This window comes from Oncorhynchus tshawytscha, linkage group LG05 (genome assembly GCF_018296145.1).
Source record: "Oncorhynchus tshawytscha isolate Ot180627B linkage group LG05, Otsh_v2.0, whole genome shotgun sequence".
In the NCBI taxonomy this organism is placed as follows: Eukaryota; Metazoa; Chordata; class Actinopteri; order Salmoniformes; family Salmonidae; genus Oncorhynchus; species Oncorhynchus tshawytscha.
The window spans coordinates 19,042,296-19,057,833 of record NC_056433.1 but is presented as its reverse complement, the minus strand read 5'-3'; the positions used below and the strand labels follow the sequence as shown (position 1 = coordinate 19,057,833).

General features: G+C 41.9%; 1 protein-coding gene and 1 long non-coding RNA gene across 2 annotated transcripts in view; one reads left to right on the top strand and one right to left on the bottom strand.

The window, feature by feature from the left end:
- LOC112249852 (monocarboxylate transporter 10) overlaps positions 1–15,538 on the top strand; it is a 69,262-nt gene that overhangs the window by 20,444 nt on the left and 33,280 nt on the right. The gene's annotated exons all lie outside the window — the stretch shown is intronic.
- Positions 890–8,798, bottom strand: LOC112250082. The gene is made up of 4 exons (XR_002953485.2): positions 8,675–8,798; positions 1,555–1,579; positions 1,354–1,470; positions 890–1,157 (listed from the first exon to the last, which is right to left on the bottom strand). It is a non-coding gene; the product is annotated as an uncharacterized LOC112250082 (long non-coding RNA).

The window sequence follows — 15,538 nt, the reverse complement described above, 5'->3', positions numbered from 1 at the left end:
TGAAGGACGGGTGTCTAGATTTAGCCCTAGATGGCACTAGATTTGTCCTTTTCACTTTTCTATTTATGGCACACCTCGTATAAAAGAGCTTGAACTGCTATGTCAGCGGAATAAATGCATTTTAAGCCCAGAGAAAACAGCTAATCATTTAACCTCAGCATTCAACTTCAACCTGACTTATTGGCCTAAATATTGGCCAGCAGTTTTGTTCAAAACTTTTTTTTGTCTGGATGTAGGGACTGTGAAAACAATGCCAGCCTCTCTTGGCCACTGACTCATTTGTCGTAAGGCTTAACCATATTAGCCTGACCCTTGGCCAGGTTAGTTGGTCATCAATGTGGGTCATAGACAACAATTGCCGCACAGTGGCAGATGTCATGGCATTTCCACATTTCCCCAGAGCTGTCAAAATCTATATGAAAACCCTTTTTAATCCAATGAATATGGTCCTGTGTACCGCCACAAATGGGGGGCAGTGGTAAACCCCTTTCCTTTGGCTCTTAGACCTCCTGGTGAAAGCAGAATGAAAGCCGCTTGACGCCAATTCCGCTTGCCCGCTGAGAAGGATAAACAGATGATTAGTGGCTAATGTAAAAGCTGTGAGAGGACGGATCAAAGATCAGGTGGCCTAAACTCATGGCGTGTGTGTGACGCGTGCATCCCTGGCAGGAGATGATCCTAACACCCATGTCCGGTTGTCATGAGGAGGACATGTTTATTCATGGTGAGGGGTCTCTCTTCGCTGTGGTGAGTAGAGAGCAGTTTGGGCAGCTAGGCTAAACCATAAAAAGAAAAGGTTCCTGGAGTATCCTTTAGGAGTTCATCTAATTGAAACTGTGTGGGAACCCCTATAAGTTTGTCAAAGAACGCCTTTTAATAAATCCTCGAATCACCTTTTGGGGTTAAACTACCCCTTTTATTATTTTATATATATATTTTTAAATGATACCCATAACAATAACACAATATTTTTGTTGTCAGTGTTTATGATTTTAGTGGTGAAGCAGAAGTAAAAAAAAATGGAAATATGAGGTAAACTCCCAGCAGAGCCCCAAGTCACATTTTGTACAGCATATCCTCTGGCGTGTCGATGTTGACGTTCTCAGTATCCATAGCCAGAATGATTTTTTGCAGTGCATGGTGATCGAACAGGTTTCCTGTTACATTAAATGAAAATTAAATATTTTAAATATGAAATACATTTTATCAGTGGTGTAGGGAGGATGACGTTTGTGAATTAAAAAGTAATTTTACAGATGTTCAACAAAACATGCACATGATAGTTATTGGTTTTTGTGGTAAATGTGAATGAAAAAAAGTGTTTTGATAATGGTTTGCATACACATACTGTACCTTGTCCATAATGTAGAGGCCTATGGGATATTCATTGAAGAGGCAAGGGAGGAGGATGGTAAATGTGATCTGCATAATAAACAAATATAACTTTTGTATGCCTCCTCGTCTGTATACCTGCAGACACAAAGTGAGCAGTTCAGTCATCTGCACCCAATACAGCTAACCTTCAACATATTCTTATAGCCTACATATTCTTACCTCTTTGTTGTTTGGTGTCCATTTTCTGTTTTAGAAAGACAAATATGAAAAGCTAGATGGTATCATCACAAAACAATATTAATTTAAATCATACAAGGGAAAAACCTTACCTTAAATTATGGAGATCTTTACATTTTTCAGTTAAGTGCCTGCACCTACTGTCCTTTCAAATCCAAATCCTAATATTTCAGTTGGGCTGCAAGAACCCCCACCAACTAAGGAGGTTCCTCGATGAACCCCACCTTCTATGGGGTTCTTGGAAGAACATTTTTGGGGCCATTTTCAGTGCCAAGAACCCCAAGATTCTTAGAGGAACCCTTGTTGAACCCCTCATTTTTTGAGTGTAGGCTGTACTGACCAGTTACTGTTGGTTTGACGGTGGAGTTGCTCCCACCAGCAGGCCTCTAGTCTAGCACTGTCACTGCTCCTCTGCCATAAGTTAGCTGTCTCACTTGTCTCTTCATGTTAGCCTGTAAATGTGCCCAGGAATATGTAATACTTTACATCAAATAACAGCCTAACTGACTTCACTCACAAGAAATAAATATTTTTTGAGGATAGATTCCGTTGTATAGGCAACAAAAAGCTTTTGATGCGTTATTAGGCTATAGCTTATAAAACCTTTACATCACAAAGCATTTTTGCCCACCACGGTGAGAGGATGAATAATACTGTAGTGCCTACTCATTTATTTAGCAAAATCCTACAGAGGTGGTCCTCATACCTCAGCTCCAGTCCTCTATGACCCCACTGAACCCATATGAACTTGCAATAGCAATTTACTTCAGCAGCATGTAGAAGGCCCTCCACCAATTCCACACTCTCAGTGGTGGGCAAAGTGTACAGGCCTACATGTTATTTTTAGGGATCACTTCAAAGTTGATTAGTGTGTGTTAAGAGGCGAGACAAATCTTTGTACCGTTATATTGTGTGGTCTTATAGTCGTCATCCTGTCATGATGAGGAGGTAAACATTCTGCCATAGCCTCAAAGCAGCTCAGTATTTAATACTTTACCATAATCCTTAAGGAGATTTACTTAGAAAAAAGACCCTGACCTTTTCTGTGCATTGTGGTGCCAAGCACATGCTGCCTTTTCACATCCATTCCACGTCTCAAATCAAATTTTATTTGTCACATGCGCCGAAAACAACTGGTGTAGACGTTACCATGAAATGCTTGCTTACGAGCCCTTCCCAACGATGCAGAGTAAAAAATAAACGAGTAATATAGTAACACAAGGAATAAAATACACAAGAATGAAGCTATATACAGGGAGTGGCAGCACCAGATCCATGTGCAAGGGTACGATGTATTTGAGGTAGATATGTAAATCAAGGCAGGGTAACGTGATTAGGCATCAGAATAGATAATAATACAAGTATCTACCTTCTCCATTTCCACCCCACTAACAGTGACCCCAGAGGACCCCCCAAGTATCATCCCTTAAAGAGAAATCATGTTTTTAATCTATAATATGGATAAATATCCCTTCAGGAATGACCATATATATTATTTTCACCACATGCAATCCACTCCAGAGGAATTCAGTACCTTGTACACAGTAGATACATCTGTGTGTTCTTCAGTCTTTCTTGGATGTTCTCGCTATAAGGCCCTATGGTGTGATTTAGAGTGAAGTCTGTGTCATGCTGGTGCTGTCACGTGGTAACATGGTTTACTCCCCTACACAGTACTCACTGTACCAAATCTGAACACAAGGAAGCTTAGCACAGTTGGAACGTCGATCAGCCTATCACGGCGTGGGATGTTGGGGCGTAGGGAGCAGCAAGCTAAGGGCCAGCCCCCTGCCGGGTTACTGGCCTTCACATCTGTGTAATGTGCTTGGGCTCTCTTGCCTCACTCTCTTTCACTCCCCTAAAGGAATGCCAGATGGGGTTATTGTGAGGCCCTATGCCAAAAGTAAAAGTATGCCATAGAGTAGCTGTAAACAACTTTTGGGTTAGTCAGGCAAACAGCTAAAAGTCACAAAGTGTTACTGTTTTGATGAATAGGAAGTTCAACCCGAATGATTGATTGACACTCAGCTAGAGTAAACAGGTATTCATATTCATGAATATGACGCTGATATTGTTTTGCCTAGCTATGAATCGAAAACAAAAACAGACAGAGAGACGGATGAGATGACGCTGATAAATGTTTTTTCTTTGGATGTGAAATTCACACACATTGACAAAAACTGAACTTCACTCCAGGGTTGAACTGAAAATATTATTTTGTTATCACTCCCAGTCAGACCCAACTGTGCTTATCTACATTTGATAGGAGTTGCCATGACTTCTCCCTGGGGGTTTTAACTGGCTACAGTATGAAGGGTCTGACAGGCCAATGACCTGCTGGAATCCAGTCTTAAGTTTCAAGTTAATGTCACATGCCCAAGTACAGTGAAATAAATGCCTACGAACTGAAAGGCATTTCACTGTACTTGTGCATCCAACACTAGACCTGCCGTGCATTAATTGGTGTGCGGGTCAGCTGTTTATTCACCTGCACCCGCCCACAATTGCTAATAATGCATCCACAACCGCCCGACTATATGTGAATATCTGAGACCCGACCCTAACCCACTAATATAGAAAAGGAACTGTAGGCTACAGTCAGATGGTGAAACAAGGTTTTTTTTTTTTTGTGTGTTTTTTGTGTGTGTGAATTTTACCCTGTTTTCTCCCCAATTTCGTTGTATCCAATTGTTTAGTAGCTACTATCTAGTCTCTACAACGCTACAACTCCCGTACGGGCTCGGGAGAGACGAAGGTTGGAAGTACACAACCCAACCAAGCCGCACTGCTTCTTAACACAGCGCGCATCCAACCCGGAAGCCAGCCGAGGAAACACCGTGCACCTGGCAACCTTGGTTAGCGCGCACTGCGCCCGGCCCGCCACAGGAGTTGCTGGTGCGCGATGAGACAAGGATATCCCTACCGGCCAACCCCTCCCTAACCCGGACGACGCTAGGCCAATTGTGCGTCGCCCCACGGACCTCCCGGTCGCAGCCGGTTACGACAGAGCCTGGGCGTGAACCCAGAGTCTCTGGTGGCACAGGAAACGAGGGTTTCTGCAGGATTTATTTTTCTCTCCTGATTTCGATATCTTTCTGCTTATAATTTCCAACATTTTGGTAGGCTATTTGTTAGTCAACTTGTCTATATTAGATACATGCAGCTTCTCTTCTCTCATATGTTGCCCTAGAAGACTAAATAAACCCTTGCTCACCAGAATAATCTCAGAAATCGATAGAATGACTGCTTCAATCTGGCAAAGATCTCTGTTTCTTTCGCAGAGCAAAGACCTTTTAGGGACCTGGGAGAAAATACAATAACTTTAAAAAACAAAACAGGAAAGATTTTCTGTGCAGTTTGACTGGTTGTAAGGAAATAAAAAGCTGTGAAAATGACCCAATATATGTTTCTGAAAAGATTTCAGTTTGGCTTGGATGCATATTCAACGTGGTTGAAATAGCTTTTAGGATGTTGATAAAGATGGATATCATCTGTAGCGGTGCTAACTGTGCATTCGCATTCTCTCAAGATGCTGAATGAAAGTAATCATATTTCTCCACTCCTGTTCCAGAGTTAATATTTAGCCTACATTTGGTGTATAATTTTACTGAAAGAGATGCTTAATTCTGCAGGAGTTAATATGAAGGCTATGTGAGAGGTTATAAACCGGCAGTCAGTGTCCGGATTTTATTTTCCATTTAGGGATGGATCAAAATTTACATAATGGTTACCTGGAGGAAATTAGGGGAGGGTCATGCTTTTTCAATTTCATTCAAGGGGGGGTCATATAATTTGTAATTCATGAAATGTAAATATTTCTCACTGTTTTAAAATGAGTTGCTTATTTTGCTATTTGCAGTTGAAGTCGGTAGTTGACATACACTTAGGTTGGAGTCATTAAAACTAATTTTTCAACCACTCCACAAATGTCCAAACGCCTGAAGGTACCATGTACATCTGTACAAACAATAGTACATCTGTACAAACAATAGTACACAAGTATAAACACCATGGGACCACGCAGCCGTCATACCGCTCAGGAAGGAGACGTGTTCTGTCTCTTAGCGATGAACGTACTTTCGTGCAAAAAGTGCAAATCAATCTCAGAACAACAGCAAAGGACCTTGTGAAGATGTTGGATGAAACAGGTACAAAAGTAGCTATATTCACAGTAAAACCAATCCTATATCGACATAACCTGAAAGGCCGCTCAGCAAGGAAGAAGCCACTGCTCCAAAACTGCCATAAAAAAGCCAGACTACGGTTTGCAACTGCACATGGGGACAAAGATTGTACTTTTTGGAGAAATGTCCTCTGGTCTGATGAAAGAAAAATAGAACTGTTTGGCCATAATGACCATTGTTATGTTTGGAGGAAAAAGGGGGAGGCTTGCAAGTCGAAGAACACCATCCCAACCTTGAAGCATGGGGGTGGCAGCATTATGTGGGGGTGCTTTGCCGCAGGAGGGACTGGTGCACTTCACAAAATAGATGGCATCATGAGGTAGGAAAATGATGTGGATATATCGAAGCAACATCTCAAGACATCAGTCAGGAAGTTAAAGCTTGGTTGCAAATGGGTCTTCCAATTGGACAATGACCCCAAGCATACTTCCAAAGTTGTGGCAAAATGGCTTAAGGACAGCAAAGTCAAGGTATTGGAGTGGCCATCACAAACCCTGACCTCATTCCTATAGAAAATGTGTGGGCAGAACTGGAAAAAGTGTGTGCGAGCCAGGAGGTCTACAAACCTGACTCAGTTACTGAGGAATGGCCCAGCATTCAGTTACTGCTCTGTCAGGAGGAATGTGCCAAAATTCACCCAACTTATTGTGGGAAGCCTGTGGAAGGCTACCTGAAACATTTGACCCAAGTTAAACAATTTTAAGGCAATGCTACCAAATACTAATTGAGTGTATGTAAACTTCAGACCCACTGTGAATGTGATGAAAGAAATAAAAGCTGAAATAAATCATTCTCTTTACTATTATTCTGACATTTCACATTCTTAAAATAGTGGTGATTCTAACTGACCTAAGACTGACTTTTTACTTGGCTTAAATGTCAGGAATTGTGAAACTTAGTCAAATACATTTAAACTAAGGTGTATGTAAACTTCCGACTTCAACTATATCAATATGTGCTAGATTCCACCCTTTATCTCTGATTCTCTGCTGGGTGCACAATGTCAAGGCTATTTATTGCGGTCTCATTCAAATTATCCATAGCTTATAGGCTACGAGGTGCATGCTCAGAGAAGCACAGAGCAAAGTTATATTTCTAAGATGGCTGATGGGATGGTGTAACGACAACTAGGCTGTATTACACACTAATGAATATTCCAACCCTGAGTCCCGGCCTGCTCTGCTCTTGCTGATCAAACACGTTTTTGTGTGCCGTCTAACCAACAGCTGTGTAGTGTAGGCCCACGGTGGCAGTTCAGGAGGAGAGTCAAAGATTTCTTCTGAAAGGTTTTTTGTTGATTAGAACTAGTCCCCAAAAAATATAGTGCGCAGTTTATGGCCCATGTTCCTTTCAGTTTGAGAAAGAGAGCGTGAAGACTTGCATACTAACTTGCTACTACTAGAATTGAAAGTTGAAGCAGCAGCCTTGGCACAATCAATCAGAAATGAACCACTCATGGTGCTGAAGGTAGGCAAATTCAAGTATGCATAATTCATTTCAACCCTTTTTAATTTTGATTCGACTTTACTATCAACAACAGGGCTTTGTGTTGTAGCCTATTTCTTTGACCGACACAATTAGGCTATATCCATTGATTTGTCAGTCACCATGCAGTCTTTAAATAGCCTACCTCTGTGTCAGTGAAGGGCTGTTAAGTAAAAACCAAGACTCTAAGTTTTTATTTTAAGAAAATGCTAAAAAGCACAGGCCTACCCCTTGTTAGCTTAAATAAAATGGATCCGATGATCTAAAGTGATTTATAACAGCACTTTGGTCCGCGATGCTTTATGCTAGAAACGAGCTTTAAAATACCTAGGAATGACCTGACTCTGAGGCATATGGGAATATCATCATTTTTTGTTTCTTTGACATTGAGGCTGAGCTTCAAACTTCTAAAGTCGAGGAGACAAAAAATTGACTTTGCTTGGGAAGTAATCTAATTCTGTTATTATCAATTGATTTATGCTATTCACTTTCTGTATAATAGAAGATGTTTAAACCCAGTCAGCTTTTAGGGAAACACTTGTGACCTTCTCTAGTTGGGTTAAGCCATGAAAGAAGAGTAGCCAGCAGTTAAAGCTTACATTTTTCTGCATCAGGAGTCCTACTCTGTCTAGGGTGGAAAGATAGGCCTAACTTTTAAGAAGTACCATGCTCAGATGTCATCTCAGATTGGATTATTTGCAAAGAGGGACAGTTTCGTTGCAAACAAGACACTGATTTGGCATTGGAGAAATATGATAAAATGAACACGTAGGCCAATCGCTCTGTCAATTCCTAGTCTGTAATTTGTGTGGTATTACAAAATATTCTGCTAATGTGTAGAATGACGTGGAACTGCATGAAATGTTTATAAAGGGCTTTTTTTTTCTCAGACCTGCAAATACGGTGATCGATTCATGCAATGCTTTTACTATAAAGGTTATGTTCCACCCTACTCTTGTAGGCTGGTCAGCGAAGCGCACGGGACTGCCAGATGTGGTTATCAAAATTCCTGCATTGCTGTGTGATGCTTACAAGATTAAGAACAGTTTTTAAAACTCCATATCTAAGGCTCTGGTTTGTCCAAGAAGTGAGGGTACATGGTAGATATGTTCTCTGCTATCCACTTTGTTTTTATTCTTATTTTGTGGATTGGGGAGGGTTTAAGTAAAATATTTAGCTAAAGGGAGGCTATCCATTTTAATTTCAGAGGTCCTATTTTCTCTCCTTTTTTCTAACTGTTGTTATATCAAACTTTCACTTCTTTAACACATCTGAACAGTAGACTAGGTTACAGTTCCCCTGTGACTGTCAAATTTGTATAGCGCCTCACAATCATCACACATAACACAGCCGGCACTGCTACCATCCTCTTTTACCACTTCACCAAATCTGTCCAAAAACATGACTTTTCTCGTATTGAATTAAACTCTTACATTGTCCTTTTTGCTTCCGTAGATTGCCTCGGTAGATCGGCGTACATTTCTTCTGCCCGTTCCCAAAAGCGATTGGCGTGTAGGCTATTTGGCGTGTGTACAGTTAAACTAGCAGCATGGTCAAGAGCTGTTGTGAAGGAAGGGAGTTTGTTTTTATACAGGACGTACCACCCCCACCTACTGTCAACCAATCATGTCAATGCGGAGCTATATCAAGCCCTCCGCATTGTTACAACATTTGGGAGGTGCACAACATTGCCGTATGGAGCTTGATTTAGCCTCTGCAGACCTATGGAGGCCCCGCCATTGTCATACCCACTTTCGGACCCCATTTGCAGATCAAGCATGAATCATCTTTTAGGCCCTAAAGCATAGGTTTACGCACTAATGCCAGATAGCCAAAAAGAATGAAAGAAAAACCTCAATGTAGCCAATAGATTGATACGTTTATGGATTTTTTAAAAGTTACTGTTTTCTCTTTATTCAACCCACACCCCTTTTATCCACACAATATTTCATGACCCTAAACCTGCCCGCCTGTCGCAATTATAAAAAATAAAAAAACACAAACAATGATTACATATCGCTGTGCAAATGTCTGTAATTCTCTTACACATTAATACAGCGCTTTAACAGTACAGGTAATCGGGTACACATCACTGCAAGTGATTTACTTCTCCTGATAATTTGTAAATGAGGAAGCAAATGAGGATGGCACAGCCTGGGATCAAGATGTACATTTTAGATAATCCCTCCCTTCCCTCCCGGCCGTGCACAGTGTTCTTCCTCAGGGTAATCCGCCATCTGTCCCATGTGACTCCGGTACCAAGCCGGTTTGTTTTCTCCCAATCTGAGTCAAAGCTGGGACACTTTCCTTCCAGTCTGGATCCCATGGACCTGCTGGGGGAACAGAAAACAAGGTGGAGTGGGGCGAGGCCTTTTCTCCTTCTATTCCTCTCCTCCGTTCCTCCCTCCGTCTCTCAGGGTCTCCAGCTCAGGTTCTCCAGGCCCACAGCAGGAGCTGTCTGAGAATGGACCACAGAGCAGTAAAGTGATTCAAGAAAATACAAGAACACAATGGTAGTGATTCCATGTCTGCCTGTGGTGGAGGTAGGGATCTTATCAAGCCATGTTAGACAAAACATTTTGCATCGCTTTGTCACTCTCCTTCCATACACCTTATCCTGGGCTCAGCCATACAAATGGCCCGCATTCCTAGCCTTGTTTTGAAATTAGAGATTAACAGTAACAACCTATGGCTCCAGTGGCCCCTTGGGTTTAATTAAATACTGAATGTGTCTGTCATTTTTACGGCTGCGACTAAGAGAACTATAGCCTACTTGAGACGTGCACAAAAATAGTTGGCACACAGAGTAAAGAAAAAGAAGTGAAACGAAGCTCTCCAGAAACATTTGATGATTAGTAAGCAGATACTGGTTCATGTTTGACAGAGCATTTGAGCTCTCTCGTGTAAGCTTGACACTGCATTTAGGTGAAGGTTATTGGGAGATAAAGCATGAGTAGGTAAACCGACTGGCGGCAAGCACAGCAGGACACTGCCCACAGCAGCAGCACGAGCACCAATTGCTTGGCTTCCTGATCATGATAGTCAATGTCAGCTCATAGACTGAGGGGCTGGAAAAAGGACACCAGCGAATGGCTGTTAGTGACAGAGCAGCAACAGTAGGCCTAGTGCTTTGGAAACAGGTAGAGTGGGAGTCAGTAGGTCAAAAGATATGCCTCTCCGGTGTAGTAATTAAAACATCCTGAGGCTCAATTTCTTGGGAACGCATTTACTCAGAGCTGACAGCAACAGCTCATCACTAAACTTTATGTTTATCAAACAACCTCATCTGAATAAGAGGCATTCTGTGGTGTGGAGGCTGGCCTGGCATTGATTTCTCTGACGCCTCAGGGTGGACGCAAACAGCTCTGTTTTGGATCCAAATTATTCCTGTTTAGTAACCCTCTAAATAAACATTAATCTGGCCCGGGCGACCATCTGTTTGTAATATTTCCTCAGTTGGTTGGTTTATCTCTCACTTTGATTCGATTTGAAACTGCACTTAGAAGAAGGCAGCTGCTGTCTCATTACAGCAGAATATACTCTACAAACAGCCTTTGATTTCCTGATGGTATGGAATTGACTCTCCCTCTGAGAACTTCAAGGGAACAAGGTTTTGCAGTAAATGAAAGACTAAAGGTTTTGGAGTAAGCCTAAACGAAATACAACTTACTGAGATGAAAAGGCTTTGCAGTCAATGATAATGAGTGTATCAGTAGATTTAAAAGTGTAGTATTTTGGGACTATTTTGAAATATCACATTCTGTGAAAGCCATTTTGAACAAAAAGATGGTCAAATAGAAATCCTAAATTAAAACCGTGTGTAGACAGGCCAGGCTCCATGTTACAGTATATGGAGGTGGGAGAGAAGCTCCCCAATCACCATTCACTTAGAGTACACCACCCCTTTCCTCCTCTGCGCCTCCCATAACTATATAGAGGAATGTCTTGCCAAACAAGTTAAAGTTTTTAATTTGTATCCTCCAAGCCATAAATAATTAGCATCCGTTGCACTTTTTTGGCATGTCAGCATAGGTTATTTTATTCTCCACTTCCCCTGGTCATGAAGCATGTGCGTGGGTTTTTCATATTCAACAATGAAAGACCGAAATCTCGACCGTGTGCAGAGCAAAGCCAAAACCCTCTATAGAGCAGGCAAGTGTAATGCCTTCCATCTGGGGGAGAGGGAGTGAGACTAATGCTTGTGTGTGTGTGGAGCAAACCTGGGTTCAAATAAATAAAATAAAAAATAATTCAAATACTTTTTGCATTTGCTTTAGTCTTTCTGGAGTGCCAGGAAGGACTGAGTTTGCACTTTTACAACTATGCTATTGGTTCCATTGTACCGGGCAAGCTCAATCAAGACCAGATAAAAACATATTTTCAAATTGTATTTGAACCCAGGTATGTGGTTGTGTAGTGTACAGTGAGTCCCAGAGGTGGACTGGAGTAGTGGACTGTGGCCCTCCATGGGGGCCGGAGGATTAACCAACCACCCACTCAAATTATTGGTGTAATTGCCAGCTAGGAGCTCTGGTAATGGCATGACTGGGGCTTTTCTCAGTACTGCTTGATATCACAGAGAATCTGGGCTGGCGTGGGGATGGGGTGATGGTAGGGGGCAGTGCCAACTAAGTACTGAGCAGGAGAGAATGGAGCTGCTGGCAGCCTGAGCCGAGTGTCATAACCGGTTCAGTGTAACACCAAAGTGCTCAGGTAGAACTGGACAATATTAGCTCTACTATAAATGGATACTGACTTCCCGTGGGATGAAAAGGGCTGATCAGTTTAGTTCTGTAATGTCTTTCAGATAGTTCTCTCTCTCTCAGTCAATGGCCGTTTGTGGGGACTGGGAAGACTTGTCTCTGGTCATTGTCAAACCCTAAGAGCCTACTGGTTCCTTGGCAACCACTGCACACATGCTGACAGCTGTGGTACTATTGGTCAGTGGTCATCATGAGAATGAATCTTACATCATTTTTTTAACAGGCTGAATCATTGAGATTTATTTAGTTTCTGACAGGTTATGAAGACCCACGGCACCAGGCACAAACTAGTTGAATCAACGTTGTTTCAACGTAATTTGTCAACGTGTTGTGATGTGGAAAATACATTTGGATTTGAAAAAAGTTGTTGTTTTGAGGGTGAAATTTCAACCACAGGATTATGTCATGGCAACCAAATTTGAATATAGACCAATCTTGTATAAAATATGTTGAATTTGTACCTTTTTAAAACAACATTAGCACCCCCTATTGAAGAATTGATCGGTCTACAACTACCCTTTGGTCTCCCATTGTGTTTTAACCAAGCCCAGCCCTGCGTAAAGTTTCATTTGATTTAGTCCTATTCCTTCACTTTTTGGTTGAGATGGAAATGTGAATCCAACACATGAATGATTAATTTGTAGACAAACTGCAATTAAAGCCAGACTAAAAATCAATGGCACAGATGGAACTATCCAAGCAGAAGATGCAGTACATCTCCTTCAAATATTGATATTTTGTTGCGTTGACTACCAAACACAAATCAATATCACTTTTTAAATACAGTAAATAGCCTAAAGTTAAGGCTATTTTACAAACTAATGTAACATTCAACCTAAAATGAGTAACACATCCATGTCCACATTTTGAGGTTACGGTAACTATAAATGTCTTGTCTATGTAATCATATAGCATGGACAGGTCATCACAGGTCAATAACGATCTTAACAATTGCTGTAATAATCTGTGCAGAATCTCGAACGGCATTGATATCTTGCACCATGTACTTTTAATGTAAGTTCAACTGCAATCCAGGTCATTTAGTTCTGCTGTTAGATGAAGCACAGTGATAACACAATCTGCGGTATAAATTAACAAAATATCTGACGTTGTATTCCCATTTAAACTTTGCTGTTGAAAGCATAATGATAACATATTGGAAATTCAACTGTCTTTTTGAGTGGTTGAATATAGTTTGTAATCTCATTGATCAATGTCTCAAGCAAATATTATCCATGTTGAAATGATGTGATTTGCCCAGTGGGACATGTCTTCCCATGACTTCTGTATCTTAGAGCAGTCAATGCTCTTTTGTGGGATGAACGTAAACAGTGTGTTTAACAACCGATTGAGTTGTTTCAGGATTGTGGCTGTTACACCCCAACCCCCCTTGGTGCACATTTAGGGTCTGGCCTGCTATGTTAAAAGCATGCTTAACATATGGAGCCTTGTGTGTTAAACCCATTAACCCCTACTCTAGTCTACTATCCTTCTCCTGTGTTGGATACATCTCTTCTCTAGTCCACTTAGCCTCACACCCTACACCCTACTCGGTCTCTCTGTGACACCATATAGGTATGATCTGTTATACAGTTACAGTACAATCTCTGAGTCAGTCTTCCTCAGTGTCAGAGGTGACTGGGTCTAAAATGGGTTCGATAGGCTGATCATAATGTGACGTGGCTGTGCTAGCTGGTGGGGTTGAGGCTCTGCGTTGTTCTGGTGCAGGGCTGGCGCTGTTCTCCATTACTCCCCCCCCTTAATAGAGCCCTGAGCTGGGCCTTTCCTGAAATGACTGGGATGCAGCCATGGCTCTCCAGCTCCATGTAACACAGACCAGGCTGGGGATGTGTTCTCCCTGCGGGAGGGGTCTGGATTTGGGTCCGTTTGTCAATATGTAGCAGCTTAGCCTATCCCAGATCAAACCCAGGAGGAGGAACAGAGTCCGAGGCCTCATGGTCAGGACCGACTACTCAGGTTGGCTGTAGAGTTACTGGGCCAGCCAAGCCAAGCAGCTCCTCATAAGGCCTAGCCTATTTGTCTCTTTCTAGTTGTTAGCCTACTGTATATCATCGACCATGCTCCGAAACCCCTGTGTGTAGTTATGAACACAGCTCCGAAACCCCTGTGTGTAGTTATGAACACTAAACAAAAATGTAAACGCAACACAATGCCACAGATGTTTTGAGGGAGTGTGCAACTGGCATGCTGACTGCAGGAGTGTCCACCAGAGCTGTTTCCAGATCATTTTATGTTCATTTCTCTACCATTTGGAGGCTGTTGTTTTAGAGAATTTGGCAGTAAGTCCAATCGGCCTCACAACCGCAGACCACATGCAATCACACCAGCCCAGGACCTCCACAGCCGGCTTCTTCACCTGCGGGAACATCAGAGGGGGGAGGGCGGGGTTCCGAGGAGTATTTATGTCAGTAATAAAGCCCTTTTGTGGGGAAACCTCATTCTGATTGGCTGAGCCTGGCTCCCCAGTAGGCGGAACTGGCTCCCAAGTTGCTGGACCTATGCCCTCCCAGGCCCACCCACGTCTACGCCTCTGCCCAGTCATGTGAAATCCATAGATTAGGGCCTAATGAATTTATTTTGATTGACCGATTTCCTTATGAACTGTAACTCAGCAAAAATCTTTGAAATTGTAGCATTTTATATTTTTGTTCAGTATAATGAACAAAAGGATTTGTCTTTTTAGTGTCAACAAAGCTGAAGTGTAATTGCGGCTGCTTTATGCAGTTGTGTGCTAGGAGGTCACAACCTACTTGATTGTAATCTTTCTAGGGAAAGAAAAAAAATGTTATGATAGCTCATTTTCTTTCGTTAAGTGTAAGGTCATTCAATGTGAACCACTTCTACCAGTAGTAGTATGTGTCATTGCCTGATCACAAGGGTTTCACTGAAGTGAAGTTTCAGAAATTCATTAGATGAGTAAAAGATATTTTGAAGATTTCAATTAAATATCTACTCTGATCAACAGGGTGTGATGTCAGTGTGTGATGTGCCTGCCCTTAATAGAGCAATTAAAGCATGTATTGGTCATTAGGCAGCACTGTGTATTCTGTGTGAAGTGACTCTTCAGCGAGCAAGCCTGCATGGTATTATTCATCAGGCAGGGGAGGCCCAGACTGAGACTGAGGAGCAGGCCTGAGCATGCCTTCCTGCAGCCTCCAGTCCTTAAATGGATCTAATGAGTCACTGAGCTGAGCTCCACCTGAAGACCGATCACCTGCACCCCTGCCCATACTGGTTAGTGGTTAGATTAGGGAGTAACTGGTCACTCTGTACTAGGTTAATTTTTATTTCAGCAGAGTGGTAGTGTAAAGTCATACATGGAAGACTAGTCTTGGGTGTGGTGTGTCTTTATAGAAAATTAGCATGTTTTTAGGATATTGTGGGGAAACCTCCAGTCATGAAATATTCCAACCTGGTCTCAGAGCATTTCGTATTGTTTTTGTTTCGTATGGTATGTATTCATTTGTGGATGTCCTTCATTCATTTCGTATGATATGTTATGAATTACAATTC